General features: G+C 43.3%; 1 protein-coding gene across 1 annotated transcript in view; it reads right to left on the minus strand.

Moving 5' to 3' along the window:
* EPAS1 (endothelial PAS domain protein 1) overlaps positions 1-18663 on the minus strand; it is a 101558-nt gene that overhangs the window by 50930 nt on the left and 31965 nt on the right. The window lies entirely within an intron of this gene.

Here is an 18663-nt window from a genome sequence, read left to right on the forward strand (position 1 = left end):
GGCCAGAGGTGGCAGCAGAGAGAACTGTCAGACTGAAAAGATAACGCTGCTTCCTGCAGAACATACAGCAGCTGATAAGTACTGGAAGACTCGAGATTTTTAAATAGAAGTAAATTACAGATCTACTGTATATAAACTTTCTGAAACCAGTTGATTTAAAGAAAAAAGATTTAGCTTTGGCTGTCCAGGCATGATGGGAGTTGTAGTTTTGCAACACCTGAAGAGCCAAGGTTCCCTACCCCTGCTTTAGTAAATGGGGCAAGCACTTGCTACACAAACTGCAAAAATCCTGACACAAATCATCAGTAAGGAGCAAACAAATAGGTAAAATAAACATTGTAAAAACATTATTAAAAGCCAAATTTACATATAAAAAAACAGTGAAGAGAAACAAAGAATTCTATTCCTCACCACTTTAAAAATGCTTGCTGTCAGTGAATAGGAACAATCTTGCAAAGGAAAAAAAACTCAGCAAAGACCCGATCTTATTCCTACTCTAATACATTGGAGCAATGTTTTTGAACCATGAAACCAACAAGGAGATAAAACAAATGACACCTAACTCTTAGCTGACCGTTGTTTGCAAAGCTATAAAATCATGTTTTTCTTCTAAGCTCAAGAGTCATAGAGGAGGTGCTGAGCTGCAGCATGCAAGCCTCCTCACTCCGGTACCCATCCCTCTTCTGTATGATTGATGTACAAGCTCAGTGCTGAAAGACAAGCATGAAGGGCTGGAAAGGGAGGTATGCATGCTACAGCTCAGCCCGGCCTCTATGACTTAAGCTTGGAAGGAAAACATGATTTTATAACTTATCAAACAGAAATAATCTAAAAAAACAGGTATCATTTGCTTTATCTCCCTTTGCTTTATCTTTATCAGCTATCTGCCCATGTTTACAGTTCTGAATGTGATATACAGCTGACAGATTCCCTTTAAGGCTCCTCACATATCACTGCGACAATCTGCTGCCTCCTTTTCATCTGCCACAATTCTTTGAAATATCATTTGAAAACAAAAATGAACATACAAGAAATAAAGAGGCGTCACAAGTCGTAAATCAGGTAAAGGTTTGATCCCATCTGCACATTTCACTAGGCCCTTTGGCTCCGGGGGACGACATAACTCCGACTCCCATCTCAAAGTTAAGTATTTATCTGCTCAAGTACACAAGTCTCCAGCTAGCGAATCTCGCAACAGATTGCAAAAGTTGGTTGAGTTACGTATGTGTATACTATGGGCTTAAGTAAACAATCAGCACTAAAACCACCATCAACAAAGTTTACAAGAGTTCTGGGTATTTGAAATTATTACTATATCTTCAATACAAAAAAAAAACAGGTATATTTTGCAGGCAGCCCCTCTCTTTCATAAACAGCACCAGTCCATTGGTGGTGTTCAGCTGAAGTGAATGGGGTTGACCTGCAATACCACACCCAACCTGTAAACCAGGGGTGGTGCTGTTTTTTTTTTTTGTTTTTTTTTTTAAGAAGAAGACAGCAGCAACAGAATGTAGACTAGATGGTTAAAATCTAATTCCCTTGACCACTACTCTATTCTATTGTAGATTTTTATATACCATCTATATGAATTTACCTTAAAGGGTATCAGTTATGGTCCTTAAAGAGAACTTGTAACATTATAAAGTAGTGTAATCTGCAGGTAGCATGTTATAGAGCAGGAGGAGCTGAGCAGATTGATATATCGGTTTGTAGGAAAAGTTCTAGTTTAACTCATCATTTATCTATGTAAATCTCTGCTCTTGGCTAAAAGTCAAGGGGGCGGTCTTAGTTAGTGATTAACAGCTATCTGTGTATAAAGAAATCTGTCAATCACTGAGTAGAACCACATGACAACTTACCAGGAAAAAGTTGAAAATTACATCAATAAATGACAAGTTGTCCCGAATCTTTTCCTACAAAACTATATAGCAATCTTCTCAGCTCCGCCTACTCTTTAGCATGCTGCCCGCAGACATTACTGTATTTAACATAAAAAGTTCCCTTTAAATTGCCAAGCAGCTGAAGAAAGTTTAAGCCAACAACTATGGCCACACCGGATAAGTTAAAGGGGTTATTCATCAAAAAATAGTTTTCTTTCAAATTAACTGATGCCAAAAAGTGTCAAAGATTTGTAATTTACTTCTATTAAAAATTCTCCAGTCTTCCAGTACTTATCAGTTGCTGTATGTCCTGCAGGAAGTGGTGTATTCTTTCCAGTCTGGAGAGCAGGAGAGGTTTTCTATGGGAATTTGCTACTGCTCTGGACAGTTCCTGACATGGACAGAGGTGGCAGCAGAGAGCACTGTGTCAGACTGGAAAAAATACACCACTTCCTGCAGGGCATGCAGCGGCAGTACTGGAATACAATTTTTTTTTAATAGAAGTAAATTACAAATCTCTGGCACTTTCTGGCATAAGTTGATTTACAAGACAATTTTTGGGGGGTGAACTACCCCTTTAATAGAGTGGAGCTCCGGAGTCCCAAATGTGAGGGTCCTAACGTTGGTTGTTGACATGACACTACACCTTAAAGGTTTTTTTTCTAAAGGAGCCTTATTTTAAGGCCTAAAGAGACAATGAGGGGGGGATTTATCAAACTGGTGTAAAGTGAAACTGGCTCAGTTGCCCCTAGCAACCAATCAGATTCCACCTTTCATTTTCCAAAGAGTCTGTGAGGAATGAAAGGTGGAATCTGATTGGTTACTAGGGGCAACTGAGCCAGTTTCACTTTACACCATCTTTGATAAATCTCCCCCATTATGAATAGTACTAAGCAAAAACCTTCAGTTACTACTAGCAATGAGCAATGTAGATGAGTACCAGCAGCCGCAGCCAGCTCTCTGGAACTTCTCCCAAGCTCTTATCAAGCAATGCACCAGCATTCCGGAGAAGATGTCATCCAGCAGCCGGCGCACACCCAATAACCGGGCTACTGAATTCCCAGAGCCGGGACCATCTCACCTCAGTCAATGATTAACCTCATCGTGCGCAACTGGAATTGCATCACAGCGACAGGACAGAAAGCAAGGGTTACAGGGAAGACACAACTGCAGGTTATAAGAAGGGACAGCTGGCCTGTCACCTCTGTCCCGGATTAATCCAGGGGTAGGACTCTCTGGACCTGCACATTCACATTTGGCAGCTGTGGAGAGTCCTGGCTCCTGCTGTGACTGGTGGGAATGTGCAGAGTCACATGAAGAGTAAATGTGCATGTGTTTCCAGCTCTCCACCAAGCAGGGCAACTTAGGGGCCCTTAAAGGGGTTATTCAGAATGAGAAAAACATAGCTGCTTTCTTTCAGAAACAGCACCACCCCTGTCCTCAGGTTGCCTAAGTTCAATTAAAGTGAATGGAGCTGAAATATATAATACCACACCCAACCTGAGGACAGGGGTGGCGCTGTTTTTGGAAGAAATTAACAATTTTTACTCCTGGATAGTCCCTTTAAAGCAGTGATTGGGAACCTTGGCCCTCCAGCTGTTGCAAAACTACAATTCCCATCATGCCTGGACATCCTTGGCTGTCTGTCTGTATAATACAGGACAGGAGGAGTCCTCCAGAAAAGGAGACACTCTTTGTAGCCGCTTTGGCCAGGACATAAGGGTCCTGAAGGATGGATCTCCTCTTTTAACTGAGAATTCTCTAATATATTACAAAAAGTTTTATAAGCAGGGCCAGTCTCGGACTGGGGTATCTGGGGCCCACCAGAGGAAATGATCCTGGGGCCCACCAATGAAGAACCAGCAAGAAATGACATGTCAGTGCTAGGGTTCTAAAGCTAGGGGCCCACTGGAGGATTCTCCGGTCCTCCGGTGGGCCAGTCCAACACTGAGCAGATCAGCCCATTTAATCCTGGGACAGGCTGCCATGTAATAGAAGTTCACACTGAGTTGCACAGACAGGCAGACACTCCTTCCAGTAGAGGGGTAGAAAGTAGGGTACTTACTAGTTCAGCAAAAAAAAAAAAAATTCAAATCAACTGATGCCATAAAATGCCAGAGATTTATAATTTACTTCTATTAAAAAAATCTCAAGTCTTCCGCTACTTATCAGCAGATGTAAGCCCTGCAGGAAGAAGTGTATTCTCTCCAGTCTGACACAGTGCTTTCTGCTGCCACCACTGTCCATGTCAGGAACTGTCCGAAACGGTAACAAATCCCCATAGAAACGCTCTCCTGCTCTCCAGACTGGAGAGAATACACCACTTCCTGCAGGACATACAGCAGCTGATAAGTACTGGAAGACTTGAGGATTTTTAACAGAAGTAAATTACAAATCACCAACTCCTTAAAGACAATCTATGGAGTTGGACAAAGATTTTTTTGTTTCTTCCAGAAACAGCGCCACTAATATTAAAAGGCAGTAACTAGTATTGCACTTCAGCCCCACACGCAGTATCTCTGGGAAAGAGCTTAAGCTGCACCAGACTAAGTAAATCATCTGTCCGTGCCTGAATATCTTAAGCTGAATGTCAAAAGAAAAAAACATCCTCTGGGGCAAAAGGAAATCCTACAAACTGTGTGAAGCGCCAGAGAACCAGAAGTGTGCGGGAACTGCTGCTGAAACAATTAAGCCGATGGAAGTGTGGCGTCACCCCAGTGGTGGATGGCCGAAATACAGCCGGACCTTAAGGTCTTGTTACGTGACGCCAGTGCCAAGGGGGCAGACAGGTGTGATGGCACGCCTGCTTTTAAGGTGTAAGGCCGGTTGTACCCTTTTCCCCTGTGGTCAGTGTCCTGTCGGGTTGCTACCAGGTCCCTTGGGATAGTGTAGTCATGGATGGTGCAGTCACAGATGGCCAGAGCGGTGTAATGACCCTCCCGGATAGTAGAACCCGCTACCCACAGAAAGGGAAATTGTCAGGTGCAACGGATAATACAGATAAGCTCAAATATACACTTGATAAAGTTCCAATAAATACTAGTACATAGAATCACCAGATCTGTGGGATAAGTGCTGAGTAGGATGTAGTAGTGTTGGTAGAGTTGTACTGAGGTAGCGTAGTAGAGAGGAGAGTGCCGCGAGAGTCTCAACCCAAGTAGTAATGTGCTCTGCCGGGATGTTGGCGTATATAGAAGAATACTTTTAGAAGAAGAAGAAAAAGAAGGAGAAAACCTATGCCTGTGTATTGACCTTTCTAGAGTCTTCACAACACCTAATGGCTGAACCGTACTAATGGGTGACACGAACCCTGGACCTTGTTACCTGGGATGAGCAGAGTGCTGAGGGTTCCCTGGCTGACACTCGCGCTGCGAGATGGAGTTCATAGACTTTTACAGTAACTTTGCTCCACTTGGATCAGTTCCTAGCTCTTTGGCTCTTAAGTGGATACTGTCCTGCACTGTTGTTTCTCCAAGTCCACAGCGTGGATTGAGGTTGTTTGTTGGCTGGTCCTCTCTTGAGAGGTTTAACACTGCATCCTACAGGGTATAGGCACTGAGAGAGAAGAAGTTGGTAGCAGAGCATTGTCCTGCATCCTACCCATGCGGGGCACTGACTAAGACTGCTCCTTTTCCTTTTGGGGGGACCTGGCAGAGGGCCAGGGTCCAGGTAGGACCACTGTGGAGAGCTATCTGGTCTGCATCCTTTCTCCACAGAATCCCGACTAAGACTCCTCCTTCACCCAAGGGACTAACTTCCAATCCAGTGTGTAAGACGTGCTGTGGTTGGGTGAAAAGAGTGCAAGAGAAGAGTAAAGAGAAGAGGTGATAGGACAGAAGAAAGCAAAGATCCTACTGGTCCACAGATTCTGGTACACAATAAACCTTTGAGACACTTCAGCTGTGCAGCTTCTAAACTTCAATACATAATATAGCGACATGTAAAGTTATCTGTACAGCACTACAGTTGTCTATGTCCATGAGGCTTGCTTTATCATCACAGACAGAACAGGAATTCTTTTGGCCTATTCTATAGTTGGTAAAGTGGAAAATTAGAAAAAAAAAATCACAAAAATAAAAGTTTACAAAAACTTACATAAGATTGGATTTAAATAATCCGGTCATTTTCTGATTCCCTTTAAGCTGAGTAAGAATGCCGCCTCTGGGATTGTGTCACATATTAAAAAAATAAAAATTATGTCCAAAAATTCTGTGGCCAGATGTGCAAAAACATTTACAGTGAAATATAAAATGTAGCATAAGCAATATTTTTTGTTTGCCGCATTTTTGTTAGTTTTTGGGGTTTGTGACTCTTTTTTTTTTGCGGCAGCCCCATAGAGAAGAAATGAAGCACAGACCATGGGAACATGGCAGTGAGTGATCAGCTCCACAGGACACGTTGAGATGGGACTATCCCAATTAGGAGACCCCTGCCTGAATACGCCCTTCAACAAGAACCTGTCCCTTTACATATTATAGATTTTTAAAAGGCATCAGGAAAAACATATAAATTTTATACGACGATACGACGGGTGCAGAATTTTTTTTTCCTGCTGGATTCCCTGTATACGAGGAGCCGGACTTTTTATTTATACAAATCCTCGTATGAGTTCACTTAGCTGTAAAATGTGTTTTTATGTATGAAAGCCGCAGACAAGAGAAAATGCTTTCTTTCATATTTCAAAAGAAGTGCAAAGAAAATGTGAGCACGGCCATGAAACCGCAGTGACATTAATAGGTTTTCAATGTCTAGAGAGCAGAACGGACCTAAGAACACACACGTCTCGTGAGCCGTTCTTAGATCTCCAGATCCCGGAGAATTTGCATACAGCTGACTCAGCTGTCTTACACATTCCTTATATATAAGCTATATGCAGGGTGCATCCTACTGACACACGTTATACTCACATTTACGCTACTATTAACACACCAGTCTTTGGTATAAACGTCACAATGCAGGGATAATCGTCATAGTAAAAAAAAAATCTGCAAACTAGTCGTGATTACTAAGCATGGACAATGTCTACTACTAGAAGACCCGCTTCACACAGAATTTCTGCATCTCTATTAAAGTGAACTTATTATCAATTTCATGCTGCCTGAACCATGAGTTATTGGGGTAGTTCCTGATAGGTTCTCCCCACTCTGACTGATCTGATGGATGTTTGGGTATAGGGGGAGGTCTGTCATTTATAGAAGTCCGTCCATTTTTAAAATCAGGCAGCCAGCAGGGGGGTAATTGATTAGAAGTAGGAACTTAACTATCCCCATGCCCGCGGTGAGCGGCAGGACTGGCCTGAGGACTAGAGATGATCGAACAGGGCCATAGTTAAGGTTCGTAAGAACCTGAACCATCGGCATTTTACTCCCGCTGCCTTCCCGTTCCGTAGGGAAGGTGGAGACAGCCCGAGTACCGCCTGGAAAACAGGGATACAGCCTGTTTTCCAGGTGGTACTCGGGCTGTCTCCACCTTCCCCATGCAACGGGAAGGCAGCGGGAGTCAATTGCCGATGGTTTGGGTTCGTACGAACCTGAACCTCGGCCCTGTTCCATCATCTCTACTCAGGACCATCGCTGGGCTGTGGAATTTCTGGCGCTGACATGTCATGACCTGGCAGATGGACTGTCCGCTTAGCCAGTCAGTGACTGGGGCGGGATTCCGCTCCAGTCACTGATTGGCTGAGGGGCCAGTCCATTAGTCAGGACAGTCATCACAGCTTGGGGGAAATGCTTCCGGCAGGGGTCCCGAGGCTGGTCCTGCCGCTTACCATCCTTATCAAATTCCCCCCTGCCAGCTGCCAGATTTTAAAAATGTCCGGACTTTGAGCTTGACAGCCAGGTAGAAGTCACTGGGGCCGCCCCAATGACTTGTGGTTCAGGCAGCATAAGGCTGGGTTCACACTATGTATATTTGAGGATGTATTTGGTCCTCATGTCAGGTCCTCATAGCAACCAAAACCAGGAGTGGATTGAAAACACAGAAAGGCTCTGTTCACACAATGATGAAATTGAGTGGATGGCCGCCATATAACGGAAAATAACTTCCATTATTTCAATACAACAGCCGTTGTTTTAAAATAACAGCAAATATTTGCCATTAAATGACGGCCATCCACTCAATTACAACATTATGTGAACAGAGCCTTTCTGTGTTTTCAATCCACTCCTTGTTTTGGTTGCTATACAGCCTCACAAATACAGCCTCAAATATACGTAGTGTGAACATAGCCTAAAAGTGAAAATGTGACAGCTATCTGTCCAAAGACCCTATTACACTAAATAATTATCGGCCTTATTTGGCCAATTACCGACGATTAACGATAAATGATTACAAACGACCACTATGGCGAACAACCTGAAATCGTTCACCCAATTACACAGAACGATGATCGTTACTTATGATCGTTCTTGCGCTCATCCTGTCATCGTTAGTAAGTTCATCGCTACTGCGAACGACCAAACAACTTCTTATTACACCGAACAATGTGCGAACGATTTGCAAATGATCAATGACAACAATAGGTCTAAATTCGAGCAAACGACCAACTATTTCTTGTTGGTCGTTTAATCGTTGCCTGCTATTACTCAAAACAATTATCGTTCAATTACGGACGATCTAACGATTTTTGAAACGATAATCGTCCTGTGGAATAGGACCCTTAGAATGGCAATGGTTTGCAAAAGTGAACCGAAACAACCAAGAGAAATCCATGTAAACGTGAGGAGTTTTACCCAACTCTGCGCTTATAGACAGAACATTTCAACACTGTCCACATCACATACATATATGAAGTGAGAGCCAATCACAAAACTGAATTCTCTGCCGTAAAATGTAATACCAAGCCGAACCTGTATGCAGGAAAGTAAGATGAGCATTGAATTATTAATGGAGCGTTCACTACTCACTGAACCCACTTTATTGCCAGTATTAAACCCCCAACACTTCGCAGAACTGGGGCATTGGTCCTATGTTGTAGTATTTATCCATCGCAGATAAGGATTTCCAGTGATTTGACACCAGACGGAGCGTCTGACTAAGAGGAGATTATTGCAGATGTCTTATCATTATAAACTGTTGAAATGTTCTTTTATCTGGATCTTGAGACAGTGCGGACAGCCGCTCACAAATCGCTCATCTGATGAAGGTTAAACGCTTTCTGACATTTACGGCCCTGGCTATAAATCAGCATTATAGATACATTGTATTACCAGGGGGCGGATTACTCTCTGATCCCTATCTTCTTATAAGGTATTTTGCATGCATCTCTCCTTTAAGCATAAGGATTCCCTCCCTGGGCTGTGGCGCGGCTGGAGACGTCCCATATCTGCATTACTGCATTACACCTTGACTTTTTAGATGTTGTCAATGCAAAAAGGAAAAGAAAAGAAGCTCTCCATGTGCAGAATAAATTGTTTGCAAAGGAGGGACAACCTGCCCCATATCCAACTATTATGCTTCCCTGGGAGCCGCAACCACCATACAAGCATCGACATGAACTTGATGAAGAAAGCATCTGACCTTCGAAACACGTTGGTCCAATCCAATTTTAGGGTCCATTAAATCCGTTGTGTGGATTTACACACAGTCCCCGACGGGACAAGTCATAGTGAGGATGGCAGCACGGATGCCTCCTCCCGCTCCTGTCACCTGCTCCTGTCTCTCCCTAGCTCCTGTCACCTGCTCCGTCTCCCCCGCTCCTGTCACCTGCTCCCATCTCTCCTGCAACTGTCACCTGCTCCGTCTCCCCCGCTCCTGTCACCTGCTCCCATCTCCCCAGCTCCTGTCACCTGCTATGTCTTCCCCGCTCCTGTCACCTGCTCCCGTCTCCCCCTCTCCTGTCACCTGCTCCCGTCTTCCTCCCTCCTGTCACCTGCTCCCGTCTCCCCTGATTCTGTCACCTACTCCCATTGTCCCCGCTCCAGTTACCTGATCCTGTCTTTCCCTAGCTCCGTCTCCTTTTCCCGTCTCTTCAGCTCCTGTCACCTACTCCCGTCTCTCCCACGCTCCTGTCACTGCTCCGTCTCCCCCACTCCTTTCACCTGCTCCCGTCTCCCCCGCTCCTGTCACCTGCTCCCATCTCCCACGCTCCTGTCACCTGCTCCCGTCTCCCCCTGCTTCTGTCACCTGCTCCCGTCTCTCCCCCGCTCCTGTCACCTGCTCCCATCTCCCCCGCTCCTGTCACCTGCTCCCGTCTCTCCCCCGCTCCTGTCACCTGCTCCTGTCTCTCCCTAGCTCCTGTCACTGCTCCGTCTCCCCCGCTCCTGTCACCTGCTCCCGTCTCCCCCGTTCCTGTCACCTGCTCCCGTCTCCCCCGCTCCTGTCACCTGCTCCCATCTCCCCCGCTCCTGTCACTTGCTCCCGTCTCTCCCCCGCTTGTGTCACCTGCTCCCGTCTCCCCCGCTCCTGTCACCTGTTCCCGTCTCTCCCCCGCTCCTGTCACTGCTCCCGTCTCCCCCCTCTTGTCACCTGCTCCCGTCTCCCCGCTCCTGTCACCTGCTCCCGTCTCTCCCTCTCCTGACAATACTCCCATCTCCCTAGCTCCTGTCACCGCTCCCGTCTCCCCCGCTCCTGTCATCGTTCCCCCAACCCCCAACCCAGTGCATCCAAAAACACTGGACATGTGAATGAGGTCTAAGAAAGGAGAGAGGTCAATAGAAAATCCAGCTCATTCCTTAAAGTCCAGAGTACTATTAAAGTGAAGGTTAGTTCTGGCATTTGCCTAGTTTGCAAAGTCTAACAAGTCTCGCTTCTAACCACTCCAATAGCTGCTGTCAAGTAAAAGCAACCTGTCCCAGATTGATGTGGCCCTAACCTCCGGCAGCACCAAACAGCCACAGGTTCTGTTCTTACAATGATCTATGTTTTACTATGAAACTTTGGCATTTCAGAGAAAATGTAGCATCAAAAAAATCCAGCCACTTGTTAAGTGGGTGACTTCCCTCCGGCTCCTCTCCCGCCTGATAGACTTGATTGACAGGTCACTCACCCCGAGGGAGGACAGGGTGTTCCTTTGTCATTCAACCTTCTATGACCATAGTGGATCTGTAACAGAGATCTTCCCTGAATCCATTGACAATGAGGGGGGATAATGGTGGAGAGAAGGATCAGGCATGTAGGATTTTAACTGCTCAATCCTTTAGTTCATAGGGAGCTAAGCTGCTGCCAGTGGTGTCTGGCAGTGGCTTTCTCCTTTCACCCCATTGAGAACATAATCATGCATATATATGGGTCAACCGCCAGCAAACTATTTCATGTGTATGGAGATAAGAAGTATCCTGTGCGTCTGGCAGGTGTTTTCCCACTATTGAAAGAGAGAGTGTAAGAGGGTAGTGGAGTGCCCCCAGACACAGCTTTTTGGTATAATTTCTCTGGCATTTTTTACTTTAGGTGTCATTGGTTTTTTTGTGCCTTTGGTGTTTTTGAGATGAAGAAAATAAATTTCATTAACCTCTATGGGAGAGAAAAGCCACAATTTGCAAAAAACAACGCCAAACCCCCTCACTACAGAGCACCACAAAACTGCTACAGAGCCAAAAAAACACCAAAGAGGAGAGAAAAAATGGCATAAAAAAACAACAAACATAAAAAATGCATTCAATAAAATTCCATTGATACAGCTAACATCTGGCTGTGGAGTTTTTGCTCAAAAAACACCTTTTTTTTTTGTTGTCTTTTCAAAAAGGTTAGCCAGTGTGAAACCAGCCTAATAGCCTATGAAACATAACAGACCATGTTTTCTTTTCAAGTTAAAAATAAAAGTAATAAATAGATAGATATAAATAATAAATAAACTTAATAAACAAATAAACTTCATAAAAAAATATTTGGAAATAAATATAAAGTTTGGGAAATGATAGCTGCAATATAAATATATATATATATATATATATATATATATATATATATACATATACAGTAATACCTCGGTTTTTTAACGCTTTGGAACTCGAACTGCTTGGTATTCGGACGAAAATTTACCCAGAAGTAGTGTTTGGAATTCGAACTTTGCTCGGTTTTTGAACGTTTTCGAACATTTGAACATTTGAACACGTTTCGAACATTTTTGCGAGCGTGGATGGTGGGTTTTACATTATTTCCTATGGGAAGACACTGCTCGGTTTTCAAACTGCTTGGTTCTCAAACTGCCTTCCGGAACCAATTAAGTTCAATAACCGAGGTACCACTGTATATATATATATATATATATATATATATATATATATATATATACAGGATTTTATGTACTTCTAGAGCTAGATCCTACTACGTGCAGGCCGTACAGTGCGGGAGGGACAATGGACTGGATTTTACCATCTTGCAGCTGAGCGGCTCCTTTCTCCTCCTTCAATTATAACTGGGTAGTGACCAGGCTAAATACACAATAATTCAAGGAGCAAGGAAATATTATCCAAGACCACAGGAAGTCAGAGGAGACAGTATTCTGGGCAGGCCTGGCAAGCAGTCTGTGTGAACTACAGCGACAACGCACAACGCGGTCACCGAGGCCAAATTCATCACAGAAGTTTCTCACTGCTGCGGAGGATAACACGGCACATGTTTTTTTGTGTTTTTTTTTTTTGTCAACGTACTTTCCTCTAGAACATCATGTACCTGATGGACAACAGATAATTCCAAATCAACTTTATTTGTTGCCATCACATTAATTACGTTCATAAGTTGACTTGGGACGTCAAAGGGTCAGAAATCTTATTGTTGAATATGGACCAAGTAGGGGAAATCGACTGTTGACAGTCATTTAGTATGGTGGTCCTCAACTACATACCATAACTTCTTCTAGTAACTTCCATAGGCTATAATAGATAGAGCATGTCCATGTTCTGCCTGCTCTCTGCTTGTTCTCCTTACTTTTTTGGCTTCCACCAACAATGCACTGCCAACTGGGGGGGAAAGGACCAAGAGAGGACCAACAGATCTGACAATAGGTAGACATAAATAGATGTAAGACAACCCATGTTGGCCAAATCTGCTCTTGGTGGATTCAGCCAACAGTATAAGGTATATGAGGCCTCTTCTTCACTGGCAGATGGATGATGTTGGTGGACAGAAGGATCAGTCGGCAAAATTTCAAACTTTTCTCTCCACTGAAATCATCTGTCAGTGGAAAGTCGGGAGGATCAACTACACGTTATATTTTTGAAGACCGACCTATTTGTTCTTGAAGGATAAGACGAACCAGACCTTACCCCTCCCTAAATGCATGAGTATGGGGGGAGCCAAGAGAGATGGCTGTCAGACAAATGATTGTTCAGCCAACAGTTATTGAAGGTGGATGACCACCTTTAGCAAAACTAAAGCTTAACCTAGACAAAAGAGAGCTATTGGCCAAATATTAAATGTGACTCTTAAAGGGATTAGCCAGCGTAAGAAAAACATGGCCACTTTCTTCCAGAGACAACACCACTCTTGTCTCCAGTTCAGGTTTGGTTTGCAATTAAGTTCCATTCACATCAATGAAACAGAGTTGCAAAACCTGCTTAAAAAGTGGAGACAAGAGCGGTGCTGTCTCTGGAAGAAAGTGGCCATGTTTTTTTTAATGCTGGATAACCTATTTAATGAAAAAAGTTTTAAAATACATATAACAAAGACACACACTTAAAGGGACACATTAAAACATAAATTCTATAATTCAAATAATTTTCCATAAAGTACCGTTCATTGCTAATGTCTTACGGCCAGCTTTAAAAAACACTACAAAAATTTGGCTCCTTCCCTCGACTGCTCACCTGACTTAATGGCTGCCCATACATAAGTGAAGTCCCGTAAAGTGATCCTGATGTTTAACCACAAATAGATCGCTATCTACAGAATCTGCATATTTTAGACATTTTACATGCCGCAAACAGAATTCTTTACAAACCTCCTGTACACGGGCCAGCGGCAGAACAATGGAGAAAATGGCAAGTACTGGCAGTAAGAAAACACACAGTATTTACAGATACTGGTTATAGAAGGTATAAAACAACAATCTTACAAAGGAGCCATAGCAAGGAATTCATTCAACCCTCTTTCTAACGCTGCTAAAGAAAATGGGTCATATCCCCAAAAAAGCGAAATTGTCCATGGTGAAAGTGGATGTGTATGGAGCAATTGGGCCAAAACAGTGTTCAACCAACAGCTGTCGCATATTAGGGATATCTTTCAAAATTACCCTCTCTTCAGAGGGATCCAGAAAAAACATGCGCCACACCTCTCCACAGGTTGTGTGTGGTACTGCGGTTGGTAGTGAGTAGAGATGATGGAACAGCGCTGATGTTCAGGTTCGTACGAACTCAAACCATCGGTATTTGACTCCCGCAGTCTTCCCGTTCCGTGGGGAAGGTGGAGACAGCACGAGTACCGCCTGGAAAACAGGAATACAACCTATGGCCCAGGCTGTATTCCTGTTTTCCAGGCGGGACTCAGGCTTTCTCCACCTTCCCCACGGAACGGGAAGACTGCGGGAGTCAAATACCGACTGTTCGAGACCGTACGAACCTGAACATCAGCGGTGTTCGATCATCTCTAGTAGTGAAGTCAGGGCATGGGCCAATATCATTTTCACTCCTTCCCACCTCACCCTATGACATCTAGGTGCCAGAAGATTTATTCTTTTATTTGTGTTCTTAATATCTAAATTAGAAGAAAATAAAAATTATAAAATAGAACATTTGTCACTTATATCTTTATGTCAACTTGTTTTACTTTTATTGTTGATTAATTCCTAAATTAAATAAAAAAATTATTAAAAATTTATAAAAAAAAAAAAAAAAGTTTGTCAGTTATATGTCTTTAATCTGGTAACGGTGGATGATTATTTTTTCCTACTGTTTCTAGTCCGGCCTCTGAAAGGTCAATCAGCTGGACTGAAAACTAGAGGAGGAAATGTCTTTTACATCCTCGTTGGCCTGGCACCACCTCTCACCATCTGTAAACATCTGCCATGTAATTAGGGTACCATCCGGTTTAGACAAATTGTTGATCTTAGCTGCACCAATCCCCTGCAAGAAGGGAAAACTCCTCCGACAAAAGGTTATTTGGTAGAAGGGCTTAGTCCTTCCATTTCCTATTTCTGCTCCCGATGCCGTATGATCCCTGGTACCACCCATCATAAATATTGTCCTGATACAGTAAACATGTAACTTGTGCAGAGGGAAGATAAGATTGGCATCTTTCTCATGTCACCAGCTCCATGCCCGGACACCCCCAGCATCGTCCTATTCTAGGAAACTGTCTACTTTGTTTCATCAACCTTCTTCTTGTTTCTCCAAAACTCTATAATATAAAACATCACATAGGAAATGAATCTGTAAACAGTACAAGAATCCAAGTGCCAGGTTAGATGTTGGGCAGCAGGAGGTGACAGGTCACTGAATTCAAGGCTTTGAAATGAATGCCCACTGTTCAACATTCTGTACTGATGAATTTCATAATGCTTATGGCAAAGCTCAGTTTTCTTATACAGAGCTCCAAGTCTAAAAAGTACAATACAATTCTAAATGTAGCCACCACCTGAAGAAGCTTAGAAGCCAAGTGCATACATTTGTATGATTGACATGAGTGTGTAAACAGTCTGCCATGAAATGATAAGCTCCCCCTAGTGTTGGCAGCTGGCAGACAAAATTTTAGCATATATCTAAGCAGTAGTTTGAAGCATAGGAGATAGTTGGCAGAAAAAGACCACTTGGTCCATCTAGTCTGCCCTATTAGTATTTCCTTTCTAAGCTGCCACTGAAAACACATGCATGCTTGGCCAAAGTGAGCATTTATATCTATGGGGGGATTAGTATTAATAGCTGTTTATTTACCAAGCTTTTGGGACTGACTACTATTAGGGCCAGTTCATGCTGAGCAAAAGTGGTGGAATTTCAAGCAGAGCCAGAGCCGCTTGAAATACTGCCTGTCCCATTGAGTCAGTGAGATTTCTTGCGTACCTCTTAAAATTTTTGCCACTTTTGCTCAGTGTGAACGGCCGTTAAAGGTATATAGTCACTTTACGGCAAACGGATGTATCCAAGTTCACTTTTAAATTGCGCTGCAATACGGTGTCTCTACTGCACTGTGTTGAATTCTGTACAGACTGGTGGATACTGGATGCTGTAAGGGACAATACCTCAATGTGGAGGCCATGTGGCGTCATACAGGCTGTGCATTGCTTTATACATGGAGCCAAAAGGAAAATAAGGTCAGCAGGTAAGAAAAAAAAGTGAAAATAGAAGGAAAGTGTGGAACGTTCTGGGAAATCTGTAAGGTAATAAGGAAGTTCTTCATGAGAGTGCTGGATTGTGATACATATCAGACACTTCTGCCACTGCTCCTATTACATGAGTGACGCGCAGCAGACCGGCGCTGAAATAACTGCGATCTTTCAACATGTGCTATTACACTAAACGATTATCGGCCTGAACAGTTGGTAATCGGCCGAGTAAGGCCGATAATCGTTTAGTGTAATGGGGCCTTAAGGCTGCAGAGTTACCTTTCACATACAACCAGGACTTTATCCATGATCTATAGTCTATGGTATATAGCGTGGTTTATACTTAATCATTTACCAGCAGGAATACATCTGCATGTTATTATTTCCTTGGAGACATTACCCTGCAATAAAGATAGTCGAACACATAGAGCTGCTCATATGTGAGACGAGGAAATGGCAATGGCATATATGTATATAGTATATGGTTTATACATATGGTTATTTAGTTATTTCTATACTTACACAGTTTTCAGAACACTTGGTAATAAGGATGGTCCGAACCTGCCGAGGGTCGGGTTCGTATGAACCCGAACGCTCGGCATTAGATTCCTGCCGTCTGGCCGCTCCGTGCAGCGATTGGATACAGCGGGAGGACCGCCTGGAAAACTGGGATACAGCCTATGGCTATGGCTGTATCCCAGTTTTCCAGGTGGTCCTCCCGCTGTATCCACCCTCTCCACGGAGCGGGCAGACAGCGGGAATCATTGCTGAGAGTTAGGGTTCGTACGAACCCGAACCTCGGCAGGTTCGGACCATCCCTACTTGGTACCCTGCCCAAGTGACCACCTATTCTGTCCGTATACATATACTGCAAGTGGTCACAGGAAATTCTATCTATCTTAAAAGAGACTCTCTCCCTAAGTTTTAAAAACTCATCATATGACAGAAATCTGGTAGCTTCACTATACAGTATAAAACAAGCAAAATAGAGAGGAAAGGGGCTGAAAAAAGATAAATGGGCATGGTAAAACACTAGGCCTCATATCCAGCCTTGTTGCCCATAGCAACCAATCACAGTGTAGCTGCCATGTTTGTAGAGCAGTTTACAAAATTAAAGCTGAGTTCTGATAGTCAACTATTATGTCTATGGAGTTTGCTGACATTGATCACTAGGTTATAGTGCAGGGATGGGGAACCCTCAGCCTCCAGCTGTTGCAAAACTACAATTCCCATCATGCCTGGACACCCCTATCCCTGCTATAGAGCATATAATGGAGGGTACTCAACAATCAAAAGTATATTGCAAAATACCTCATTTCACTTAATTGTGGAAAATAGGACGTCAATCTAAGCTTCACTTTTAGACATGGTGCCACAATGATCAGTGTAACAAAGCAACACGACGAGAAGCAGAAGCAGTAAAGTCGCCCCATAAGCAGTCTGCCCGCTATACAATATAAAGATGCTGATGAAGCAGAGACAGCACACTGATATTGCAAAGTTTTTATCGGGGTAAAAAGTCAGATAATAAAACCAAATTATGCCTGTACAATACAATTACTAGTATGTAATGGATAAATTGTAAAGCCTCATGTAATTTACCTAACCAGCAAACTCAGGACCATCATGTATGAGCAGCAGTCACAGCTCGCTCTATAGACATGCAGTGTATGAGCTGTATACATAGAGAGCAATGTATGCAATCTATCCAGAAATAAATCTGATAAGGAGTCAGTGCTGGAGATCTCTGCAATGGGACCACCATTGTGTTCCATGTTGGATACAAATTCAAGAAATTCAAGAAGTTCTGCCATGGACATTCACTTTGTATGCTGTTGGTGTTATTGCAGATTTAGTCCCAATAAATGAGGTTTTCTTATTCTCTTTCAAATCAACTGCTGCCTAAAAATGCCAGAAATTTGTAATTTACTTCTATTAAATAATCTCAAGTCTTCCAGTAGTTATCAGCTGCTGTTTATCCTGCAGGAAGCGGTGTATTCTTTCCAGTCTGACACAGTGCTCTCTGCTGCCACCTCTGTCCATGTCAGGAGCTGCCCAGAGCAGTAGCAAATCCCCACAGAAAACCTCTCCTGCTCTCAAGATTGAAAAAAATACCACTTCCTGCAGGACATACAGCAACTGATAAGTACTGGAAGACTTGAAAATTTTTAATAGAGGTAAATTACAAAGCTCTGGCACTTTCTGGCACCAGTTGATTTGAAAGAAAAAACATTATTTCAACAACCCCTTGAATCTGTATACCGAGCTGACCCATGCGTTTCCAAACAGACAAGGCGCTTGTGGAATTACAAATTATGTTGAAAATGTCTGTTTAGATTCCTGTAAAAAGCAATCAGATGCATTGTTCACTTTTTGCAGTGGAATTCATAGCAGAATATCTCCAAAACCAGCTGATCGCCACAGTCACAATCAGCTGATCCCCTGTATGAACCCTCAATGGAGAAGTCGATGTTCAGTCGGCCCTTTAATATAATTCCATCATCGTCAGCCATCGTCAGTTTTTTATGTCCACAAAGTAGATCAGTCAGCCCACAAAATGGCATTTTCAGCCAGTTATTGAAAGGAGTA

This window comes from Dendropsophus ebraccatus, chromosome 15, assembly GCF_027789765.1.
Source record: "Dendropsophus ebraccatus isolate aDenEbr1 chromosome 15, aDenEbr1.pat, whole genome shotgun sequence".
Lineage (NCBI taxonomy): Eukaryota > Metazoa > Chordata > Amphibia > Anura > Hylidae > Dendropsophus > Dendropsophus ebraccatus.